A 26602-nucleotide genomic window follows, 5' to 3' on the forward strand; every position below is an offset into this window, starting at 1 on the left:
GACACCTTTTTAAGCTGGATCATCTGCTTTTAAGAATGTTCTCCCTAGCCACCCACCCACACCCCCTCCTTCTCTGAATATCCTCCAAAACCCCTCCTTCTCTAGCCATCCCCCATATCCCCTCCTCTCTAGCCACACCACCCACAGCACCATCCTCTCTAGCCATCCCCCACAGCCCCCTCCTCCTTCTCTATAGCCATCTACCACAAAAAGAAAATAGGCATTTGTTTTCTTTCAAAAGGATACAGTTTGAATGCTTTATTTTGCTTTTAGCAGCGTTCATCTGAGAAACATTCAGGTTACAGATGAGCAAACCTCGCCATTTAGATTTCCACATACCCACCCCACTTCCTTCCCTAGCAATCCCCCACAGCCCCCTTCTCTCTAACCATCCCCCACAGCCCCCTCCTCCTTCTCTGTAGCTGTCCACAACAGAAAGAAAAATAACCATACAATTTGAATGCTTTATTTTGCTTTTAGTAGTGTCCACCTGAGAAACATTCAAGTTACAGATATGCAAACTTCTCACTCTCTACATCCCCCTCCTCCCAGATCCCCATCCTTTTTCCTCCATAGAAAAGAACTAGTGTGAACGCTACAGGGCTGTTCTTCCTCTGCTTTTTTCAGAGCTAGAGAAAAACGTTTGTACAGATAAGCAAACTTTTTCTGCCTTCCCCTATTCCAAGCCATACTCCCTAGAAAAGAACTAGTGTGAGCACTACAAGGCTGTTCTTCCCCTGCTATTTTTCAGAGCTGCTGTACATAACGAGATACAATGTGTGGGTAATCCTATGCACCCGTCCCCACTCCCCTTATAAGGCTCCCCACCCACCCTATAGTGTTAGTATTGAAATGAGCGCTGCCCTATGAAGTCCTAAGCAGAATTTACTACAACCTACTGTCAGGAATTTGCATATTCGCTACAGCTACTGATGAGTTTTGTAGCGCTTGCACCATCTCTTCTTGTGCATCAAACGGGGACCTCCAATAGTGGTAAAAGTTTCTTTGTTAAAAAATTGTTGGAACACGCCGATCATATGCTCAGCGTGAAACCAGATCAAATCATATGGTCTTACACCTGTTGGCAACCTATATATGAAGAATTGTCAAACTATTACCCATTTATACATTGTATGGATTTGCTGCTGGTGATGTTTAACGACCTGTTGTTTCCTCCCCATAAAGTAAATCTGGTCATTGTCAATGATTTTATGGAGACCTGTTGTATAAATAATGAGATTGAAAAAGCCTTTACCAAATATACACACCACAGAAATTTAAGTATTATATATATCATCCAAGACATTTTTTGTCAAGGCAGAACAAGTCACACTATCACCTTAAATATAAAATATATGGTATTGTTTAAGAATCCGAGAGATAAACAGCAGATAGCTGTTCTCACCAGACAAATGTACCCACGCAAGACACATTTTTTTCTCGAGGCCTTCAAAGACACTACCAGAAAACCTTACCACTATCTTGTTATGGATTTGAATGCATTGATGCCTGAGGATTACAGATTGAGGATGGACATCTTTCTCTCCACGTTGACAGTCGGATACGGTGAGAAAACAGTGGGCGCTTATAAAAAGAAGTGACGAGCCGCCACTTTTTCCACACGTTGTAATTGCACTCTTACAGGCAACAACATGTCTAGCCATCTGAAGAGGAACCTGGAGCTTTTAAAACTTTTAATTCAGGCTTTTCCCCGCCAGAGAAAGGTTATCCTCAGTATCGCTTTGGATGACTTAATAGCGGCTATAGCGGAGATAGCCCTAAACACTCTGAAAGGTAACGTACCATTATCACAGCACCAGATTAGCACCACCCCTGTGAAACCCCAAGAAACTTCCCCCTCTTAAAAAACTAAACCTGTGAAATACGTTAACCTCCTCTATAAGAAACTATTTGCATTGAACAGACAGTGGTTAAATATGTAATATGTACAGTTGTAATAAAAAATACACAGACACATGATGCGAGAAATGTAATTTCTTTTTACAGAGTTTTATTTAGAAGCTGTAAGGCACTCTTTGTAGGAAATACATCTATGTAGGCTACAAAATAGATTTTGAAAAGATCTACACACACAGCGCTTTCTTTTCTTATTTTTCACAAACTGTAACAGCAGTTCATCATTTTTACAGGGTCTTCAGAATATAATTGTACAACATCTTCAAAAGACAAGTCTTTACAATGGTGGCATAAGAAAAACATGCAGTGATGACCACAAGTAATCAATAGAGGGTGTAATTGTCTGTTGTGGTACACAATAGTTTCACGGTGCTTCTGCAAAAAGTTCATAATACTGCTAGGAAACAATAAGCTATCAGGGGGGTGTCTGTAAAAATCAAAAAACTCACCTATGCCATTCTGAGACAGGTAGATGGCTAATCAGTGCTCACCAGACTGATCATGTGGGTGGGTATTTACTACTAATGCTCCGCAGCAAGTGCTGCCCGAGTTACCAATCGCTTGGTAAAACGTCTAAAAACAATTCTGCACCATATGGATCCTCCTTCAACAAATGATAAATCTGTACTGTGTTCATTGTTTTACATATAGTCAAATCAGACGTTTCTTCACTGATCAAATTTATGTTACATTGTCAAACAGTCTGTAGATGATCAAGTTTACAGTATGGGGCAGAGCATTCACAAAACAGATTTCTGAATGCAGATTACTGGTTTTGATCAAGGAGTAGTGATCTACGCATTCCTGGTCAGGTGACAGATCAAAAGCCAGCAAAGTATAACCTCTGTGAAACTCCATACGGTCGATCATTAAAGCGCTAACTTTCATATGTTTACCGGTCGCTTGTATTAGCTGCATGTATTATCTCACACAATGACCGTGTTCAAAGGCCTGTTGAAGAGGCTTTCCAGGCACTTGTTCACTATCCATGTACAGTGCAGCAAAGTTGTTACTGTAATGTTGAAAATTTAAAAGATTTTTATCGTAGGACCTACTGTAAGCGTTGTTGTCTACAAACCCCAGGACGGAAGAGGTTTTCATGGTTGGTCACATGCGCCCCAGTGGGTATGCTAAATACCTTCAGCCCCACATGATCAATGGCATACTTAATGTTGGACTTCAACAGCACTTCAGAGTGACCCAATCTTACTCCCAGTGACACTTTTACTCTCTTTACAACAATGATGCGGACAGGATCTGTACTTTGTAGTGTTCATTGGCATCCCTGCTCATTAAACAGAAGGCATCTTTACTTCTCGTCAGTTCTATCTTAACATCTACCCTGTTGATCAGATGTTTTTCTTGGAAAAACAGATCGCTGTGTAAGTGGCCCAGAAATTCTACCTTCTGGCTACCAGCTGTAAAGTGAGTCCTTTCATTGAAAGTGATATTGTAACCACCGGGTTCTGTGAACATGGCTCCTGGCTGAGTCTTTATAAAACAGACCACTCATAAACTGCGGTTTGAGGGGTCCTTTGCCGTAACTGAGAAGCAGTTCTATGAGGGCTCTATAAGGGTAGCAGTTGTTGCTCTGACTGATGAGCCTGTCTCCGATCGTGATGTCCAGCTGGCTGAAGAGAGAGGCTATCGTATAGTTTACTAGTGCCACTTTGGCCGCCCCTGCGATATCCATTCCATCTTCTTTCACGATTTTACAGGTCAGATACAACAACATATTGTTCAAATCCAAATAATCTTCACCGTGGCCAGCTATGTAAAATTCAAGCAGCACAGTTTCCAATAAGGCCGATAAAGGTGGTATTTCCACATAAATGCTTTTTTCAATACTAGTTTGTGTGGGTGACAATTGAAAGATGTCCAGTTCTGAGTTAACACATTCTTTCGAGCCATCTTGCACAAAAGCCATGATGTTTTCTCAAAATATATCGTCCGGTTCTGTTGCGTCGACTCTCTTCTTAGCCTTGTGCTTAGGCTTCTGAGACACTACATAGTTTGATTTCTTTCTTTTAAGAGGCTTGGGTGGTCCTTCAAAAAGTGTTTGCCCTCCTCTTTTTTTAAAGGGCTTTTCACACGACCACTAGTCCTGATCCGGTCTGCTTACATTGATGTTGTTCATACTATTCAGAACAGACGTAGTAACGTAACCCATCACATCTTTGGCTTTGTTTTCTTAGCAGCGCTTTTCACGTGTAGTTTAACAATCTCAAAGTCCATTCTCAGTAACAGTAGTGCTTTTCTAAAGAGACTATAAAACACACCACCGATCCCTGCTCCTTACATAATGGGTAATCCGTAAAAGCCTGGGAACCTGTGACTACCTTGGGCTACATAATAATCTCTGTACACCACTGGGTCACCATAAATTATGATCGCTACCATATTAAAATACATCACTTCCAAGATCAGAAGTGAAGCTTAAGGATCACCTTCTCATAGCTAAATAAGATGTGCCTGTTCTGATCCATCTTTATTTCAAAGGCAATATTATCAATGTGGTTCTTGTTCACAGGGACATAATGGGGTTTATTATGTGAAGGTGACAAACTCATTACTTTTCCCTTTAACTGGTACACAACGCAACAGCGGTACAAAATGATCCGCAACTAACTGATGCTCCATGATATCTGTATATTGTACAAGGTGTTAAAACCAGCTGTGATGTCAGCGGGCAAGCTCGCACTGCTAGTAAAACCATTAGGCTCTAACCCTAAAATGATCGCTAATTCTTCGTCTGCTCAGATGAGCACCAGTGCTCCTGTATTTCTCATGATGGTTCTATGCCTTACAGGGTCATAAGAGGTTTGCTTATCATAGCAAACATCAATGTCATCATTCATACTCTCTGTTAAACTGTCCATGCTCGTGTAATAACCTCACCATACTACAAATGTTTCATCCAGTAAACCGTACACCATCATGATGTAAAATTGGTCTTTTGTAACATTGTCCCACATATGTGGATATTGTATTTCTGCCAAACCTACTTCCCAAGATCCTTGTAGATCCAGAGGTCTTGCTAAACATACTGTAAAATTAGAACTGGTGTTTTGCGGGAATCTGTCCGCAAAGGCATTGCTAGAGACTGTAATGTAGAACATTTTGTCATCTATATTGGTTCTCGTGTATACTTTTAGATGTCTTGTACCTTGCTGGCTGGTACTCAACTGTTAAATTTCTCAGGCTACCCTCTTTTTGTTCCGACCCCTTCCTTTTACTTCTAAATCTTTTTCAATACTGTAGACCATTTCAGCATTAGAGTTGATTTTAATAGTTTTTCGGGGTAAAAAGAACCTTCCACTGCTTCCCCATTGTAATCCTGTATTTTGTAAACAGGCTTCTGCCCTCTGATTAACACATCCATGATTATAAATATCTCATCGGTCCACATCTGTTTGTACCCTTTTTGTAAAATATTTCATGATTGTTTCTAGTTTTACATTCCTTCTACAGACCATTTTCCAGACCTGCAGAGAATTTAGACACGTCACGACGATAAGTCTACTCCTTATGGTTCTGTGAAAACTCCAATTAGCTACATAGCATGGCCTGCAATAAATCTACATAGCAAAAAGTGTTGCATGATGTGAAGAACTGCCACATTTTATTTTATTTTTTTTATTTATGAAATTTGAAAGTGTACAATAATTCAACAAGATCACTTGTATTAGAAATACACATTCAGCAAAAAAGAGAAGAAAAAGTAAAAAATTCTCTATACTAGAAGAAACAATTAGTGCTTTACAGTCCACAAAAAGGAGGAGAATCCAAAAGGAAATACACCCTTGAAACTAGTCCCCCTGTTTACTAAGCCACACCGGTGGCCACCCCGCACCAAAGCCAACACAGCCTACCCACTTTGAATGGACCATGTCAGCTCTGCCATGCGGCAGCCACCAGCACAGCCCAGCAAACAGGAAGGGTAGGTTATAAAGTACATAAGTACATAAGCACCGCCATACTGGGAAAAGACCAAGGGTCCATCAAGCCCAGCATCCTGTCTCTGACAGCGGCCAATCCAATCCAAAGGAAATATAACAAATATATTGAGGGCATATATATTCTAATGATTTGAATAAAAGCTGACACAGGCCTCTATGGCCGAAACACGAATCGTGTCGGGTTGTTTTTATTGATTTGAATAAAAGACCTTGTTTAGGAAACACCATCTGTGAGAGGACCTTTTTTGGATCCACTGTTCGTTCACTTGACATATATATTCTAATGCAGGTTTCACTCAGGTTCTTCTCGAGGTTCAGGAGATTTCATCTTCCTAGCTTCCAAAAACACCTTCAACTGATCCAAATCAAAGAAAGTATATTTGTTTGAGGTAAATAACACAATGCATTTACAGGGAAAATGCAACAAAAACATGGCACCAAGTGAAACTACTTGGTGCTCATCAAAAGAAATTTCATTCTCCTTTCTTGTGTTGCTTTTGTTAAATCTGGAAAAATCCAAACTTTCTGACCCAGAAACTGCTTTTGTCTGTGGTAGAAATAAGATTTCAATACATGCTCCCTGTCCTGTGCAAAAACAAAAGTCACCAATAGAGTCTCTTGAGACACCACTTCTGAATCAGATTTTTCAAGAAATGCTGTTAAATCCAAACTGTCTTGGGAAATTTCTTCCAGTTCTAAATTTGGAGGTGCACCAGAGGATTTTGTCTGAACTTTAGGCACCTTAAAGTTTCCTCCAATTTCTAAGTCTTAGAAATTGGAGCAAAGACTTCCTTTGGTATCATCAGGATAGCCTCCAAATAGCTCCGCAAGAGCTGATTGGGAGAAAAAAAATTAGGTGATTGAGAAAATTTAATAAACGTAAGTTCAGAAATCTCACCACATTCTTCAGATTCTCAATATGTCTATTTATAATAATCTTGTCTTTTACCAAAGCCGTATTTAATTTCTGGGTCTCAATACTCTCATGATCCAGTTTTTGAACTGAAGATTGAATAGTTGACAGTGAGGTTTCATTTTTTACCACTACAGAACTAAACATTATCACAGCTTTTGTTAAAGAGAAAATTGCAGTATCCAGGGAACATAAGCTTTTCCAAACCAAATCCAAAGTCACTGTTTCTGGTCTTCTTTACCAGCAGGGCAGGAACCTTCAGTGCCTCCAAAACAGATTCCTGTAGTTATTCATGAGGTAACCTCTTAGATGCAGCCAAAGGTCTCAGATCCTGCTGTTTTGAACCAGCTCCCTCCTGCAAAGTTGTCCCCGGAGCATTATCAAATCACAGGTTCTCCAGGAAAAGCGCCATCTTGCCTCGCCATTTTCTGAAACTCTTGTGCGATCAAATGCTCCAACACCGTGAGAGGAGGTACGTGCCACTGGTCTAGGCTCAAGGTGGTATCAGCATTTCCCATGGCTGCTGCTTCAGGCAGCTCAGCAGGAAGAACCAGAGATTTTGTCAACATGAAGGCTTCAGTGATGGAAGTTTGCCAGTAAGAAGTAGCCTGCTGAGACTCAGAGGGAAAGTCTCATGGCTTACCCTTACGTTTCTTCCCCATTACACAAACAAGGAATCACAGAGCTGCTCCTAAGCGTGACCTCCCTCAAGCGACCATCTTGGATCCCCCCCAAGAACCATCACATTTTAGACTTTAGTGTACAGTTAAACCTCTCTACCATGGCTGCTTTTACATCACTATTGGTCACAAAGTGACAGATTCCTTTTCTTTTCAGTAATGTTTGTACAGGTTTATTTAAAAACTCCTTACCCTTATCTGTTTGTGTTTTTTTAGGTGTGTGGCCTGAACTAAATATCATAACAAAGACTGTCGCCACTTCATGACTGTTTTTTGTTTTTAGACACACGGCCCAAACATATTTCGATAAGATGTTGATAATCATCAGTATATATTTATAGCCGTGGTTAAAAGAAGACATAGCTGACAGATCCACCAGGTCTGCTTGCCACTGAGCATTCACCTCTGAAACTATGGTTTTGTTTCTTTGAAAATGAATGTGAGCAGGTCAGTGTAAGGTATAAGCATCTTGCTCCTTGAGCCATTCATCAACTTGTATTCTATTGAGAGGTTTATTATGTTTCCTAGAGGCTCTGAGCAGTGGCATGATGCCTCCTAAACTCCTGACTGCCTCCGGATCATAGTAAATTCTGCTTAGCATTTTTTTGTACATGACTTCTTAGGGCAGTGCCTGTTTCAACACTAATGATATAGGATAGGTGGAGAACAATATAAGGGGATTGGAGAGGGGTGTGTAGGATTAGCTGCACGTTGCATCTCTCTATGTACAGTGGCTCTGAAAAAAAAGCATGGGAGGAACAGTCCTGTAGTATTCACACTAGTTCTTCTATGGAGGATGGCTTGAAAAGGGGAAAGGTGGAAAAAGTTTGCTTTTCTGTACAAACTTTTTTCTCTAGCTCTGAAAAAAGCAGAGGAGGAGCAGCCTCATAGTATTCACTCTAGTTCTTTTCTACAGAGGAAAAAAGGTGGGGGTCTGGGGGAAGGAGGATGCAGACAGTGAGAGGTAAGGTAGGACAAGAGGCATGGCTATGCAAAAGGGGCGGGGCATGGGCAGGGTCAAGACATCATATCTGGTGGCATCATCCAAGGGGGTGGAGAGTTGGCGTGGTTTTGCTGTAATATCATCAAAAGGGGTGAGAATGGGCGTGGCTTGGGCATGTCCTCACTTCTTATTGGCAGAAAACCCAGAGATCGGCATGTCACTTGTCAAAATCAATTACATTTGATGAATGTTAGTGAGGTACACTACTGCTGAACACTGGACAGATTAAGGCATGACCCCTTCTTAATCCCCCAGTGGTTGCTGTCCCTCTCCCCTGAAGGTATACATATAAAGTATCACATACCTTGTAAAATGAGTTTATCTTGTTGGGCAGACTGGATAGACCATACAAGTCTTTATCTGCCGTCATTTACTATGTTACTATCACTGGAGAACAAGGAATCTAAGGACCCCTTTTATTAACACATGCTAAAATAACTTGCTTGTGCTTGTCTCACTGCAAACAAATTTGCCGTGGGATTCACCAACTAGCAGTACTGCATTATCAAGAGTTTGGGGGGGGGGGGGGAGGTCTTTTACAAAGGCTCCCTAGCGTTTTTAGCATGAGCTAAATTTTAGCATACACTAAACATTAGAGGCAACCATATAGTCCTATGGATGTCTCTAGCGTTTATCGCATGCTAATTTTTAGCGTGCACTAAAAATGCTCACATACCTTAGTAAAAGGACCCTTCAGTGAATCCCATATGTTTTGTGTTGCTGTAGCTGGGAACAACATGCAATCCCAGCCTTGGTAAGCCAAAGAGAACAGTCAACTTGGCTTGCAATCTTAAAGAAACTAATAAATGATAAAAAAAAATCAGTCCTTCATCCAAATCCCTTTTTAAAAAATAAAAAGCCTTACTCTTGACCCAGTTATCTCTGGGTTCTAGTGGAAGGTTAGATTCTTTTTTTCCATTTAAAAGCCTGATTTGGATTCTTTTTAAACACTGACCTTCTGTTCCACTATTGTTCTTAGCTGAACCAAAGAAAAGATATCAAGAATGTCACATCTTCCACAACTATATGTTTGGATAAATAGTACAGCTCATTTTAACAATCAGTGTGCTTATTAGATGTCGAGTTCCCTATCCCCTCAGTAGGACAAATGTAATTAATTCATTTCTGCTCCTGCTATTTAAATTAATCTGATTCTTCCGTATATTGTTGCTCACATTAGAATAATTCTTTAATCAGCTGTGTTATGCATGCTATGGTAGGGCTAGTAAAGAAAAGCATGTTCCAGTGTACTGACAATGGAGATATTTTATTATTTGTTACTGTAATTTAAAAGTAAAATCAGAAATATTGATTTCTACTTGACTGGAGAGATGATTTAGTTTGAATATCAGTCTGATCTTAATCAGGTGAGAATTAATTGAGTTGAGGTATTTGATATTCAGTGATGTCAACTGAACCATGAGCAATCTAGAAAGTGGTTTTCTTTTGTACTCTGTGAGAAATATCAAATAGCTTGTACACTACAAAGCAGAATCCTGTTCTCCTGCTCTCCGACTGCCTTCTTGGTTCATTAAATGCCTCACTACATCTGAATAAATATCTTCATTTGTAAAACAGCCACCTAAAAAACTTCAGTCTAATACAAAATTAAAAGCATAAGAGTCATAAAATAGCGCATAAAGTGCACTTTTGAGAAGTCACATTGCAAATGTTTACTTTGTAGTAATAAACCTTTATGCAAAATCTCCTTTGCCCAAATATTTATTTGAATTTGTCATCAATGACCTGCTGTGATGCAATTCATGAAATTCAGTTCATAAATGATGATCATGAGTGTTTGAAAAAGGCATCATGGCCTATTGTCTTAAAAAAATTAACTATGCCCCTGGATATGTAGTTATTTTTTGGTAAATTAAGGAAATAAAATTGCTTCCTCTACATAGTTCAGCAAAGTTTTAATCAGCTTGCTACATCTGATTCAAGAGGCCCTCTAGTCTCCAAGGGGGCCTCAAATCCCTAGTTTTCCCCAATATGCCCTCCGCTTTGACTCTGGACATTAAAAAAAAGGGTCTCTGAATTTCCATCCCTTCAGATGTTGCCTTAATAACCTGGGGATCTAGTGACCCCCCCTTCCCCCCCCCCCCCCCCCCCCCCACACACACACACACACACTCTCTCTCTCTCTCTCTCTCTCTCTCTCTCTCTCTCTCTCTCCTTCCCAGGTCCAACATAGAGTTATAATGTTCAAACACTCCATATTCTTAAGACCTACCCTAGATCTTCAGGAACCCCTCCTCCCAAACCTCTAACTTTCCCTTGAAATGTTCTGCATTCAAAGGAGGAGGAGCGATACCCACTCACTCCATGGTGGCCATCATGTATAATGATGTATCCTAACCCCTATCAATAGTACAATGATACTACCACTAGGAGTCTGGCAGTGCTGTTTTCCAAGATGGTGCCACTGGGACTGAAGCAAGTGAGGATTCCTCTTGCTCCTTTGAGTCCAGGGCACTTAAAGGGGGGAGGGTTTGGAACTGAAAGAGGTAAGACAGACAGATGGCGATGAAGATTATGTCAAGTTAGGGTAATAGTATGGTGCTCCCTAAACCATGGATCTTTTCTGTCTTGTTTGTGCTTTACTGCATGCTCTGAAACAGAAAGGAAGGTTTCCCCCCCCCCCCCCCCTTTACCTCAACCTACCTCAGGTCTTCAGCAGCCAGCTATCTCTAGCTTTGTCCATCCACTGGTCTCATTTAGGCATGTCCAATATGTAGGGGCTAGGGTGGTGCCCTTGCCTGGGAAGCCTTGAAACACTCATCCCTTTGGGTTGGTTCTTCTTTTTAACATTTTTGTAAGCAATATTGCTGAAGGGGACTCTGGTAAGACTTGCCTCTTTGAGGATGATACCAAGATCTGCAATAGAGTAGATCAGTGTTTGTCAAGTTGGTCCTGGAGTACCCACTTGCCAGTCAGGTTTTCTGGATATCTACAATGAATATGCATGAATATGATTTGCATACAATGAAGACAGTGGGTCCTGTCTACTAAGGTACACTAGTGTTTTTAGCGCATGCTAAATGCTAGAGACACCCACATATTCCTATGGGTGTCTCTAGCGCTAGTCTAGCAAGCTAATTAGTAAACAGGGCCCAGTATATGCAAATCAAACTTATGCACATTTCTTCAATACTTTTGTGAGGGAAGTTTGGTATTTAAGAGACACTGCACCCAGTGGATGAAAGCCAACAGGTTGTGTTTTAGTCTACTCTTCCTGGAGGAGCATCAGAAGGGGCTGTAGGAGGTGTTTTGCCTACTGATGGAATAGTGTCTTTGCAAAATATAAAGCCCTTGTTGCAGCCGAGTGAAGTGACCTTGGACTCCATCTGGACCGCCCTGGAATCCTTGCAACAAGTTTGTGCTGTTCGTTTTTTTTTTAATGCTCCTACCTAGAATTCATCTAAAGTGCAATGCTTGGATACTCAATTGACAGTCTACACTGATAAGGTCAAACAAGTAGCTGCTGAAATACCTCAAGTTAAACTTGTCCAAATCTTCCTTAATTCAAAAGATGATATTTTGTAAGAAATTGGAGAACTTTGATCATTTTGCTAGAAGCTTCAGTTTAAAATAATTGAACTTTCCACAAGTTTCTGTTATGTCACCTCATGAACTCTTAAATAAACTTCCCAAAGAAGTTCTGACGTATCCAGAGGCTACCTTTCCTCCTTTGCAATTTATTTTCTTCCAACAAAAGGAAGTTGGAGGGAGGCTTTGATTGTAGATCCTCCAGGTAAAACCAGCGGGCTTTAAAATGTTGTGGTCTGGGAATGTGCAAAGTTCCCAGCTGTGGTAACACATGAAAATCTTTTTGCATAATTTATCTATGAATGTAAATGAGCCAGGAGCTCATTTGCATCTTCCCCCAGATTCTATATAGTGCACCTAGAGATCGGCACCAAAATCAGTGCGGATTTTATAACCATGCATGTGATTTAACAAGCTAATGTGCGCTGATAATAGTACTTAGCAAGCAATAATGAATACTAATCAGCACTGATTAGAACTTAGGCGCTCAACTCGCTAAGTGTATTCGGTAACGATATGCACCGAACATCTAATGTGCGTAGGCAAAAAGGTGCATGGTTATGGGTGGGGAAATGGGCATTTCGTGGGCATTCCAAAATTTACACACCTAGTTATAGAATATGACCCAGTGCACCTAAATGGATGCACGTAGATTTAGGCACTGAAACATCAACTAAGCATACACTATAATCGACGCCTAAATCTAGGCATCGATTATAGAATACATTTAGTCGGCACTGATGTTTTTTTAGGCGCCATATATAGAATCTCCCCCCTTATGGCTAAATTTCACAAAAATTGGTACTAACTCATGAACAGTTTTTCAGGTTATTTAAAGATATCACTTGCAATTTAAAGACGATTAAACGTGCCTTCATAAATTTGTAAAGAATTGGTAGTCAGAATCTTTACCAAAATAAAGCAAAAATGTGGTATATGTTAATTTATATTTCACTGCAAGGCCAGGTAGAGAATGAGACTTCTAGAATTCAGTCTGCAGTGAAACTGCTTTACTTTCACCTCGTTTTCATAAAAACAAAAGTTGGGAGGAACATTGTCCTATTCTCCCTAGACATGTCTGCTACATTTCACCTAGTCAATCATAATATCTTTCTTCAACGGCTTTGCGATTTAAACACCTCTGGCCTTGCACTTCATTGGTTTCATTCATATTTATCCAATCATTCTTACGTGGTTCATGTTTCTGAACCTACCTCCTCCTCAAGGCCTTTGTTGTCTAGGGTTCCACAGGGATCTATTCTGGTACTCTTTAATATTTTCTTAGCACCTCTAACCCTCTTTCTACAGATACTTGAAGTTACTGTTTTTTAATCTGCCAACGATATCCAACTCCTTTTCCCTCTCAGATCCTTATCTGCCTCCACATGTGCTTTAATTTCTCAAAAACTAGCTGCAGTCATTGACTGGTTGGAAGACAATAACTTAAAACTTAGCCCTTCAAAGTCTGTGGCCATGATCTTTCAAATAGGACCTTCTACTGACAATATACCGATTTTTAATATCAAAGGGGTCCCCCTTCAAGTCCACAAAACCACTAAACTTCTTGATCATATTATTGGTAATGCCCTATCTTTTCACTCACATACACTGGTGCTCTCAAAGATGGATTACTGTAACTCACTCTTAGTTGGTCTACCTTAGTTTCACAGACTTCAAACAATTCAGAACACTACAGTGAAACTCATCCTTCTCTGTAAGAAATATAACCACATTACAGCTCATCTGTTCACTGAACAGTGGCTCCCAGTAACCTTAAGAATCCCATGTAAGCTTAATATTCTAAGTCACCAAATTCAGTCTTCCAGTTTCCCCTTATTCTTAGCAGCAGCCTTATCCCCTATGTTCCCTCAAGGACGCTCTGCTTGGCACAACACCAGTAGCCTAGTGGTTAGTGCAGCAGACTTTGACCCTGGGGAACTGGGATCAATTTTCATTGCAGCTTCTTGTGACTTTGGGTAAGTCACTTAACCTTCCATTGCCCCAGGTACAAATAAGTACCTGTGTATACTATGAAAACCACTTTGAATGTAGTTGCAAAAACCACAGAAGGCAGTATATATCAAGTTCCAATTCCTTTCCCCCTTCCCTTCTCAGGGTGCTCTAGTTCCATCATGTCTTCCTTCCTAGACACTACTTGAACATTATGCTTTAGTGTGTCTGACCCTACCCTTTGGAACAGCCTCCCACTTTACCTTAGGTCAGAGAGATCCTTTGACAAAATTCCTTCTTAAGGCATATTATTTTTCACTTGCTTTTCCTAATAAACCTTTAGATCCACTCTTTCAGAGAATGCTCCCACACCTTCCTCTTGGCTAGGGGCTCTGAGCTCATCCCCTCTCTCTTGTTGCTCCCTTTTCTTTCTCTCCAGCGGTTGCAATAATAAACCTTTAGATCCACTCTTTCAGAGAATGCTCCCACACCTTCTTCTAGGCTAGGGGCTCTGAGCTCATCCCCTCTCTCTTGTTGCTCCCTTTTCTTTCTCTCCAGCGGTTGCAATTGTAATTCTTCCCAATATACCCCTTTTCCCTCATATTGAAGTCCGTTCTATGTCCTTGTCTTTATGTCAAGTGTTTGTTACTTATAGAGTGATTCCCCTCACCCCCATCAAGATTTTATTTAGATGTAAACCGCTGAGAGTTTAGTATAGGCCATTGTTTCCCAAGTTTGTCCTGGAGAAAACTTTGTCAGTCAGGTTTTCAGGATATTCACAATGAATATACATGAAAGAGGTTTGCATAGAATGGAAGCAATGAATGCAAATCAAGCTCATGCATATTCTTTGTGGATATCCTGAAAACCTGACTGGCAAGTGGATAGTCCAGGACTAACTTGGGGAAACACTGGTTTAGGCAGTATAGCAAATAAAGTGAACATTAACATTACTACAAGCATGTCTCAGACTTTGGTTGGAGACATGTATGTCCCAAATAAAAGTAAGATAAGTGCTGTGTATGCCTTGTAGCGCTATAGAAATGATAAATAGTAGTAGTAGTAGAATAAAATCAGCCAATCCAGCTGACTGGTCTTTCCAGCACATAATTTCTCTTCTCTGTGTGAGGTATCTGTGATGAAGATTTTTCCAGAAGAGATCATAACACATTTTTTTTTATCTGTGTTAGTAACATTGTGAAGGCTATTTGTGTTTCTGTTTTTTTATGCATCATTTCAGTCTTTATTATCCTACAATTAATTTTAAATTCTGCTTTTTTTATGATGGTCATTTGCAAAAGAAAACCTTGTGCTGCCTGCCAGTTGTAATCTAAAATACTACAGAATTATTGCACATTGGAAGGCAACAGAAATTGAAGGAATCCCATGTGACTGTGTTTCACAATAACATCGTTCCTGTGTACCTAAGTGAGTTGGTAGTGTATATTTTGTATTGCTTTCAAACTATCCCTTTGTGAAAACTTGAATATAAAACTGAAAGTATCCATAGTCATGGCATAGACTTTTTCATTTATTTTAAGAGTGTGATAGCAATATGATAAGTGTTGTGAAAATATAAATGGTGAGATAACACCTCTGCAGGACTTGCTCTTAAGTAGAAAAATTGTAAAGTCTTTAAATAAACTGCAGCCAATGCAGAGCTGATAAGTTTACTTTGGCACCAGGAGATAACTTCATTTATTGAGTAATTTATCTATTCTGTACAACTAATGTGAAGTATAAATCCTGTGGTGGAAAGAAAATGGAAGCATTTATTAGACTATGGCTTAATGTGCTATAGCTAATTATCAATGATCAAGCTTGACAGTGGGTCTAAAGCTGCTGAGAACCAGCTCACAACCAAGATACCTTCAGAGCATGTCTGTATGCGCAACACTTCCAAGTGAAATGGGTTCACTTAGGGCCCCTTTTACAAAGGCACGCCAGTGTTTTTAAAGCGCACTAAAAATTAGTGTGCACTAAATGCTAAGACACCCGTAGGAATATAATGGGCATTTTAGCATTTAGCACATGCTAATTTTTAGTGCGCCTTTGTAAAAGACTCTTTTTATGCCCTGTACATTGATTGACTCAGAGTTCTATCTGGTTTTGCTGGCAGTATGTGGTAGTGAGGAGTACTATGTGAATGTGTAACTCTTGTGGAAATGTACTGGAATACGTATACCCTCTAAAGCCTTCCCTGTCAATCCCTGAGGTTAGCAGATTGGCGTGACTGGCTGATGGTTTCTTGGGCTCCCTATTCTATTGTCTTTCTATTTTCTGGCTGATACTTATTTCTCTCTTTCTCTTTTACCTTAAGTTGGAGTTCTTTTCTAGTTTCTATGACTTGTAAAATATTATTACCTATTTATAAACCACTCTGATTATAGGAAGGGCAGTATATTAAATTTTAACTGAACTAAACTAAACACTAGGGAAAGGCTGTTGGAAATGACATGGGAAGTGTCAACAACATAACCCATGTTGTTTCATGCTGCTAAAACCCAAAAATGGCCAGGAGAAATCCAGAATTTTGCCCCATGTCATCTTCGGAAAATAGTATGCATTCTTGGAGATGAGTATGCACTGTTTAAAAAATAGTGTGTGTATGCGTGTGCTAGCAAAGTGAGTGCATGCATGCACTATTTTACAATGGACAACACTCTTCTCAAAGAGTGCATACTCTTATCAAATAGTGCATATTATTATCAAATATATGCAATACTGGAACTGTGGGTTCTTTGCTAGGGCACTTTTCTTCCTTTTCCACTCCCACTATTTGTCTATTGACAATTTGACACCTGTAGAATCATGTCTAAGGCAACTTGTTCCCTTTGCAAATTGATTATTTGCTTGTAGCTGTGTGTTTGCTTAAGCTAATATGGCTCTTTTTCTGTTACATTTTTTTTTAGGAGGGGGGGTTATTTGTAAAATTAGCCATCCATCCAGGATCGCTGATCCTACGAATCTGGTTCTCCGACGTGTGTATTTCTAAGGGAATAATTTTGTTTCGCAGTGCATGGTTTCATCCAAACTGAATCTGCCAATTAGTGTGTAGGTTTTTGGTGGGGTTTTTTTCTTTTTGGTAAGCTGTTATCTAACAGTACGTAAGAGCAAGGAGCTCTGGCAGCTCTTGTTGTTGGTGAAAGGAAGAACATAGGTTTGGAGAGGAGACTAGAGAGAGATAAATTATAATTTTAAAAACTAGATCTTGACAAGCTTAAGCACAAGAGGTAGAGTTTTCTGTCACGTGTCTCTTTCTTTCTAATTAAGTTCTGATTAAGGCAGTGCCCTGCCCACAGTGGTATATGCTACCCCAGTACTACTGAGGGGCAGGCAGAGCTACATGTAGAAGGCATCAGGCAGAGTTCTAGTAGTACTACATTCAGTGGGACTGTAAGGAACTGTTACTCAGTGCAGCTCAGTAACAAATGTCTTTACACAAGAGGCAGACGTAATACTCTTAGTGGTAATCAGTGAATACGGTGTGTTCGCATCTACTCATGTCAATAAACAGGAATACTTTGAACATAAAAGTAAAGATAAGTACTGATATATAAATCGCACAGGCCAAAATGGAATCTTACCTTAAAAAAAGACCTTTGGTAAAAGCTCCATAAACTCTTCTGTGCATTACTCGAAAAATAATGGTGAAATGCCAAGTATCTCAAATCCATGACGCAGTTATTTAACATGTATAAAAAAGGCATCAAAAAAGAGTGCATGCGCAAGAGTTATTAAGTGGGACTTAGAAAATTTAACCAGATAATTGCTGTTAAGAGACATGTAGCTCAAAAAGACAGGAAACCTTCTAATTTAAGGTGATGGATCAATAAAAATACAGGGAAGTATTTGGTTATGGAGAAACACATCAATAATGTCCATGTACCTTATAGTAGTGAGTTTGTTATGGCACAATAAAGAAGATACATGCATGTATTAAAAAAGTGCATGTCATGACGACGAATAACAAGATGCAGATATCATGAAGGTATGAAAATTAAAATCGGTATGTGCGTTACTTATTACAATTAAATGGAGAACAGAAAAAGGTTAAAAAGTAAAAAACAGAATGGTACATGAATGCATACAGATAGAGGGGTAAGTGTTAATAAACTGTATCCTGAAAATAAAAAAGTGGGAAACAAATGGGAAGGTATATATCAAAATTCAGAATACTGATGATGTCTAGAGGGAATACTCCAAGGAAATGATGTAATATTAGAGTGAAGTGGGTACTTGGGCGGAAACCTTTATAAAGATCAAGAGAAAGAAATATGATGGGTGGTAGAAAAGAGAAAAGAGTGATACAAGTCTTACAAAGAAGAGCAAATATTCAACATATTGGAATCAAAATTAAGGAAACAGTGCATATGTATGTATTAAAAATAAAAACATGTATAAAAGGAAAATAGTTGTGTATGTAGAACTTAAAGAGAAGAAATGAAAAGGGAATACATGGATGTAGACTGTGACATATGTGTTTGTGCAGGGATAAAATGGAAACTGAATAACATCTAAAAAATGAAATATGAATTCATTAATGTAATCTATGGTGCTCATATTCTTTTTGGGAAATGAAGTTGCATATATATGTGTGTGCTGGGACGAGAGAGGAAAGAACCAATATGGCTGAGAAGGTGCAACCTGTTGCCATAAGAATTCATAAATATACATACCATTATAAAAAGAAAGAGACCTAAACTGTGGACACAGAAGACAAAACCTTGTACAATAATATTGCAATAACATGGTTGCAATAATATAAATATGCTAATAAAAAACCACCTGATGTAGAGTTAATGACAAAAGTCCCATCAATTGGGTGCATGTAGGAATATAGAGTGTAAGAAAACTTATTATAAGAACTGGTTGAAAGATAGGAAGCAGAGAGTAGGATTGCGTGGCCAGTATTCTCAGTGGAGGAGGGTAGTTAGTGGGGTCCCGCAGGGGTCTGTGCTGGGTCCGTTGCTTTTTAATGTATTTATAAATGACCTAGAGATGGGAATAACTAGTGAGGTAATTAAATTCGCCGATGACACAAAATTATTCAGGGTCGTCAAGTCGCAGGAGGAATGTGAACGATTACAGGAGGACCTTGCGAGACTGGGAGAATGGGCGTGCAAGTGGCAGATGAAGTTCAATGTTGACAAGTGCAAAGTGATGCATGTGGGTAAGAGGAACCCGAATTATAGCTACGTCTTGCAAGGTTCCGCGTTAGGAGTTACGGATCAAGAAAGGGATCTGGGTATCGTCGTCGATGATACGCTGAAACCTTCTGCTCAGTGTGCTGCTGCGGCTAGGAAAGCGAATAGAATGTTGGGTGTTATTAAGAAGGGTATGGAGTCCAGGTGTGCGGATGTTATAATGCCGTTGTATCGCTCCATGGTGCGACCGCACCTGGAGTATTGTGTTCAGTACTGGTCTCCGTATCTCAAAAAAGATATAGTAGAATTGGAAAAGGTACAGCGAAGGGCGACGAAAATGATAGTGGGGATGGGACGACTTTCCTATGAAGAGAGGCTGAGAAGGCTAGGGCTTTTCAGCTTGGAGAAGAGACGGCTGAGGGGAGATATGATAGAAGTGTATAAAATAATGAGTGGAATGGATCGGGTGGATGTGAAGCGACTGTTCACGCTATCCAAAAATACTAGGACTAGAGGGCATGAGTTGAAGCTACAGTGTGGTAAATTTAAAACGAATCGGAGAAAATTTTTCTTCACCCAACGTGTAATTAGACTCTGGAATTCATTGCCGGAGAACGTGGTACGGGCGGTTAGCTTGACGGAGTTTAAAAAGGGGTTAGATAGATTCCTAAAGGACAAGTCCATAGACCGCTATTAAATGGACTGGAAAAATTCCTCATTTTTAGGTATAACTTGTCTGGAATGTTTTTACGTTTGGGGAGCGTGCCAGGTGCCCTTGACCTGGATTGGCCACTGTCGGTGACAGGATGCTGGGCTAGATGGACCTTTGGTCTTTCCCAGTATGGCACTACTTATGTACTTATGTACTTAACAAATGTCCAAAATGGTAAAAATTATGTATGAGCAGACTAAAGGTCTGTAAGTATATGACAAAAAAAGTCCAACATGAATTATGATGAAAATCCCTTAAAGTATATATCACACATAGAAATGACTAAGATCCTGAATGAGTATAAGCCACGTATTGAAATTGTGAAATTGTGGGATAGAGATGGAGTGAAGAGTAGAAGCTGGGATATAATGGGAAAATGAATGGATTGCTTTAGAATGTAATAGGGTGGATTTAGAAGTGATAATTAGTGCTTGTTAAGGTGGCTATATTGGAAGTGTCAATCAAGGGGTGGGTGGGTAGAGGGGCATAACTGAATTGACAGAGTCATGATTAAAAAGGTCCAAAAAATGTGTCATAAAAAATGGACGGAAATCAATACCATGGTTAAGTCCAGAAGGTATGAGTGTGTTAAAATCATAAATGAGTCTTTGCTCTGCCCTAAGGAGAATGCTGTCCAGATTTCCTCTTCTCCAATTGGGTCTGATGACTTTGAAAACTAGGAACTTGAGCTGATCAATGGGGTGGTTGGCTTTGTTCCAGTGACTCACAAGTGGTGCACTTTCTACTTTCCTCTTTCCTCTTTATACAACTACCATGTTGTATGAACAGGGTTTCCATTGCTCTATTTTTTTTGCCTATGTAAAGTAGTGGACACGGGCACTGAATGATGTAAACTACATGGGTTGTATTGCAATCTGAAGTATGCCGTAAATCTTTTGTATGTCACCGGATGTAAAAACAAAACAAAACAGATGTATCACAAGAAAGGAAAGATTACTATTTAAATTGCATGAATAGAAATGCAGAAACTCGCTTCTAGAATAAATAGCAGATAATTATGTGATAGTGATGAGTTAGGATATGGTTTTTCCTATATTGTTGCATGCTGATCATGTATCATGAAGATGTTTAGTTTCTGTGTCTTTCTCTCCTCAGTGGGATGGGAGGGAAGCAGTGGTGATCCTAGCCAGCATGACACCCGGGGCGGATTGCCGATGCACCCCCCCCCCCCCCCGGCGAAATGATACCCCCCCGGGTGCACGCCGCTGGGGGGGTGCCGTGGTGCGCGCCTGTCAGCTGAGTTCGCTAACTTCGCTGTAGCTCCCTCTGCCCCGGCCGGAACAGGAAGTAACCTGTTCTGGGACAGAGGGAGCTGCAGCGAAGTTAGCGAAGTTAGCTGACAGGCGCGCGCAGCGGCACCCCCCAGCGGCGTGCACCCGCCCCCACCGCCCCCCCCCCCGGCACGCCACTGGAGGGAAGGGAATGAAGATGTGGCCTAGGAGAAGATTGCTAGAGGAAAGTTAAGTTTGTTGTTCCTGTGTCTTTCTCTCCCACAGGGGATGGGAGGGAAAGAAAAAAAAAAAGGTGGTGACTGAAAGGTTTGGACTAAATGGGGGTTGGTACATTTGTTGATACAGGATAGAAAAATTATGTCTGATGTAAAAGAAAATTATGCGTATGTGTAGAGGTAATAGAGAGACTAAGAATTATGTTCACTGTGAAAAAGGAAAATGTGTGTAGAAAGGGGAGAGGAGTTTACACAGCCCCTCTGAGGACAGATGGGGAAAAATGATTTCCTTTATGGAAAAGGAGAAAAGGAAATCATTTTTGTATTTAACTGGAGGGAGAGCGTGACACCCCCTTCCCCCCCAAAAAAGGATGGGAGGGTTTTCAGGGAGGACAGTAAGGAGACAGAGCTGATATTGACATCCTGGTGAGGAAACCAGTCCATGGGGGTAGAACAAAGAAATTGATAAAAGAGATTGCTTGGAGAAAATTCTGGTCTGTGGTAGCCCAGGGGGAAGTCCTGGGAACCAAAACAGAAGAAGTTTGCAGTGTGTGGAAGCCCCTGCTACACAGCAGCAGATTCCTGCAGGGAGTTCCCAAACTGGGAATAAGAAGGAGTTCTTGGGGGACAATACACTCCAGGTAGGAGCAGGTGTGCCTCACTTCTGGCAGGAATTTCATTACATGTGTGAGTGACCTCTCTTCTAGGATGGGACAGATGAGATCAACTGAAGAAATTATATGGAGATGATTGACGACTGATGTGGGTCAGTGCAAAAGTTACCACATGTTAGTTTGAAAGCCCTGATATCATGTGGACATAATGTTTTGCGCTGTGCTGTCTATCTAAAGAAAAACACCCTGAATTGTATAGACCAGTTTCTGAACTGTTTTCAAATTTCTGTTAGTAAAGCAAGTTGAAGACTGCTGACTGTTTTGCTTTTTTTTTTTTTTAGTGAGAGTGCCTAGAGTACACTCAGCCTACTGGAGTTATTCTGGCCCCTGCCTGCACCCAGCTCAAGTGAACCAGCCAGTGGGAACTTTCTGTGTGGCAGTATTCTGTTTTGTGTGACCCCAGTCCTGGGTGAGGTGGAGTGAAACCCCAGGGAGGAGCTGAGCTGGAGGTGTGTCCGGAGTTACATTTATAACTGGGTGACCAGTATGTGGGGAAAAGTTGCAAATCCTTCTACCACCACATAGAACCCAAAATAAAACCTTGTTCATGAGATGTTTATGTGCTGTTTCTATTGTAATAAATAGAGCTCATGCATATTAACTGGAAATTCTGAAGTTTACAGTTTGTAGACCCTTGAGCTACATCATAAATATAACATAACGTAAGATTAGCCATACTGGGTCAGACCAATGATCCATATAGCCCAGTATCCTGCTTCCAGAAGTTGCCAATCCAGGTCACAAGTACCTGGCAGAAATCCAATTAGTAGCACCATTCCATGCTACCAATCCCAGGGCAAGCAGTGACTTCCCCCATGTCCATCTCAGTAAGACTATAAACTTTTCCAAAAAATTTTTAAACCCAGAAATGCTAACCACCATTACCACATCATATTCACTTGAGAACTGCTTTGTGATTTTTAATGTGTCCAGAAAGGTAAACCACACTCTAAAACTTCCTCTCTTGGGCCCTGAGTATTTTCTCCTTTTCAGTGTGTATACTGTGAGAATCTGAGTTGGACTCTGAATAAGGCAATCTCTCCAAATAGGTTAGTTTCGTGAATGAGAACAAACAAGAGACAGCCCACTGCAGAATAGAAGCAAACGACATAACAGCAGCAGTGATACAAGGAAAGAAGAATGAGCAAGAGTTCATCCAAACAAGATTTTATTGGAAACAAGGCCCGACCTGACCAAGTTTCAGACAGACCTTCATCAGGGGTCTATAATTACATATAAAAACAAAATCATGAATGATCATCATAAATATAATAAAATAATAATGATATACTAAAAAGATTTAAAAAACACAATGCATAATAAGCAAAAAATGGCTTCAGCTGTTTTTTGGCATTTGCACTGAAGAACCGTTCATGTATGAATTGAAGCATCTGCTCTAAGCCTCATTGATTTGGTTTGGAAACATCTGTGACACCTGATGAAGGACTGTCTTAAACTTGGCCAGGTTGGGTCTTGTTTCCAATAAAATCTTGTTTGGATGAACTCTTGCCCACTCTTCTTTCCCTGGATCGCTGTTGCTGTTGTGTCATTAGTTTTGCGCATACCATGGCAGGAATGAACCTTACTCCTAAGCCAGGGCATGTGGAGTGTGATCTCAGTCTCTCAAATTTTCTGCTAACAGTCATCGTAGTACTTGCATTGTGCCAAAGAAAGCTTCTTTTTGGAGTTCATAAGATATAACATATGTAGGCAACTTACAAGTTCTTTTTGATCAAGCCTGTGGTACCCAAAACAATGGGAAATATTTCTGTATCTTTGTTCCATATTTTCTTGGTCTCAGACTGCATTTCTTAGTACTTGAGGATCTTCCCTCTCTCCACGCGAGTCACCAAGTAATCACTTAGGGGTCCCTTTACTAAGGTGCACTGAAAAATGGCTTGCGGTAGTGTAGGCGCGGGTTTGGGGCGCACACCATTCCATTTTTCAGCGTGCATGTAAAAAAGGCCTTTTTTAAAATTTTTGCCAAAAATGGACGTGTGGCAAAATCAAAATTGCCATGCATCCATTTGGGGTCTGAGACCTTACCGCCACCCATTGACCTAGCGGTAAAGTCTCACGCGGTAACCCGGCGGTAATGACCTATGTGCGCCAAATGCCACTTGGCGCGCGTAGCTGACATGTTCCAGAAAATAAAAAAATAGCGTTTGGGTGCACATAGCGGACGCGTGCTAAAAATGAAATTACGGCAAGGGCCATGCAGTACCCATGCAGTAACTCCATTTTGGCACGCATTAGGTACACATAGATGCTTACGCAGCTTAGTAAAAGGGCACCTTAGACTGACACCTCTATAAATCAATGCTGTTCTGATGTTTTTCTCTTTTACCATTATATCTGGTTTTCTTGCATCCAGTTTTTTTATCAGTCAGGATGAGAATGTCCCAGGTGATCATAACCTCTTCGTTTGAGTTGGACTCTCTGTATGGGAAATGATGATTATTGAAGACCACCTTGTTCAAGAAGGCTTACCTTCCGAACTCAACCTAAATTACCTCTTCTTGGTTTCAACAAAATTCATTGACCCTTTTATCTTGTATTATCTTATTATCTTTGCTGTTTTATATGATACCTATTTGATTACTATCTTACTATTATATTGTTTAATTGTACTTTCTGAACTGTAGCCTACGTACGGTTATGTATAAGCCATATTGAGCCTACAACTAGTGGGAAAATGTGGGGTATAAATGTGTTAAATAAATAAATAAATAAATAAAATGTGTTTATCAAAAACAGAATGCTTTTCTGTAGTTATCAATCATAAGCAAATTTAGGACTTTGAAGACAATTGGGGTTTAACAAACTATTTTTTAAAATTTTGTGACAGTAGCAAAATTGTAACAACAATTTAAAAAGAAGTATAAGCACTGCATTTAGATATATAAGTTATGTATACCACATTTACATTTGAAAAGCTAATTTATTGTGTTGTCTAAGCAAAGCTATTAAATCATAGTGCATTCAACCCCAGTAGTATTAGAGGCAAGGGAGTTTAAAATTGGATTCACTGTAGAATGTAGCTTCAAAAATTGGTTTGAAGTATTAACAGCATCAATCTCAGTGTATAATAGTGTGCTAATGTGTTATATGACATGAAAAGGAAGACCCTAATTAAAATCTTATTGCTAAACAAGTGACAAAGACCTTACAAACAGTTTTTGGCTTCAGGCTAAGCACGGTTACGGTGGATGATCAGATTTGGTCAGTGAGTGAGAAAATGCTTACAATATGGATTAGGTTGCCGATGACACAAAATACACCCGTGCATTGTTGCCAAAATGTTCATCATCTGTACATTTGTAGGAGATTTTCTGCTTTTTCTTCTTTATATGTTGTGTGGCAAAAGTCAAGGCATAGATATATACCATCAATTTTATACTGATGCTGCACCTCTAAGTACTATGTTTAATTAAGGTCCTTTAAGTCTATTTAAGGTGATTTTAAGTTACTTTAGTTTCTGTCATTTTCTGGTTGAAAAGATTTTCAGTTTTTTATTTTCAAGTCAATGTACAGCCTTCAGAGGTCAAGTTTTTTTTTTTTTTTAAAGATGACTGCTACAGGCAAAATTAGCCCCAGATATTCAATGCAGGGCTATGTCTGGGCATCAGCATCAAATAACCCGGGCAAGATCATTATATGTAGCCACCAGATCTTATTCTGGTCCCCGCTGATATTCAACCGCAACCTGCATAAGACACTATGAAAGTCCCAGCTGAATATCAACTAATATCCATATAAAAATATCCAGCCAGGTCCTGACATCCACCCCCACCCCGCAATTCCAATTCCCCTCCCCCTCCCCCTCCTGGAAGATCTAGAACCCCCCCTCTTCCAATCCCTTCCCTGGAACATCCAGAACCTTCCCAGAATCACCCCTCCCTCCATCCCTACCAACCCCCCTGGATTAATCCAGAACCCCTTGCCCCAGAATCCCTCAGCCGACCTGCTTGATCCCTGGTGGTCTAACAGGAAATGGGTAGGAGCAATACCCACTTACTCCTGCTTGTCATGGCTGCTCCATGGCTACTGCAACCTCTAGCAGCAGCCTTGTGGTACAGCTGAGCCTCAGAATACTTCAATACCAACCGGTTTATTTATTTAATTTTTATTTTTTTACTATGGGAGCTATACTGGGAAAAAAAACTTTCACAGGAGTAGAATAGATGCTTTTTTGAAATTAGTGCTATGGGAAAATTTGGTAGCTCAACCCTCAGTTTGATCCCTGGGTCAGCTGCAGTCCAGCAGAGAAAGTATTCATAGGCCCTAGGTGAAGGTAGTTGTGGTCATTGTTTAAGGGTGACACCTAGTGGCCATATCCAAAGATCAGGATTCTGGAAAGAGAATTGATAAATCGGGGGTGGGCAACCTTTATATACAGAGGGCTGCATAAGTGTCAGTACTACTCCTAGAGAGCCACATGAATGTCAGTATTACCCCTAGAGGCCACAACATTATGCAATGTTGGAGCCAGAAATGCACAGAGCCCCAAAAACCTTCTGTGATAAATAAAAACATAAAACTTTAACTAAAAATGATGGAAACAAACTGCTGGAGTGACTATTCTGAATATACTTTTGAAATACAGTATTTAAAATCACCAAAATTCTAA

This window comes from Microcaecilia unicolor, chromosome 1 (genome assembly GCF_901765095.1).
Source record: "Microcaecilia unicolor chromosome 1, aMicUni1.1, whole genome shotgun sequence".
Classification (NCBI taxonomy): domain Eukaryota; kingdom Metazoa; phylum Chordata; class Amphibia; order Gymnophiona; family Siphonopidae; genus Microcaecilia; species Microcaecilia unicolor.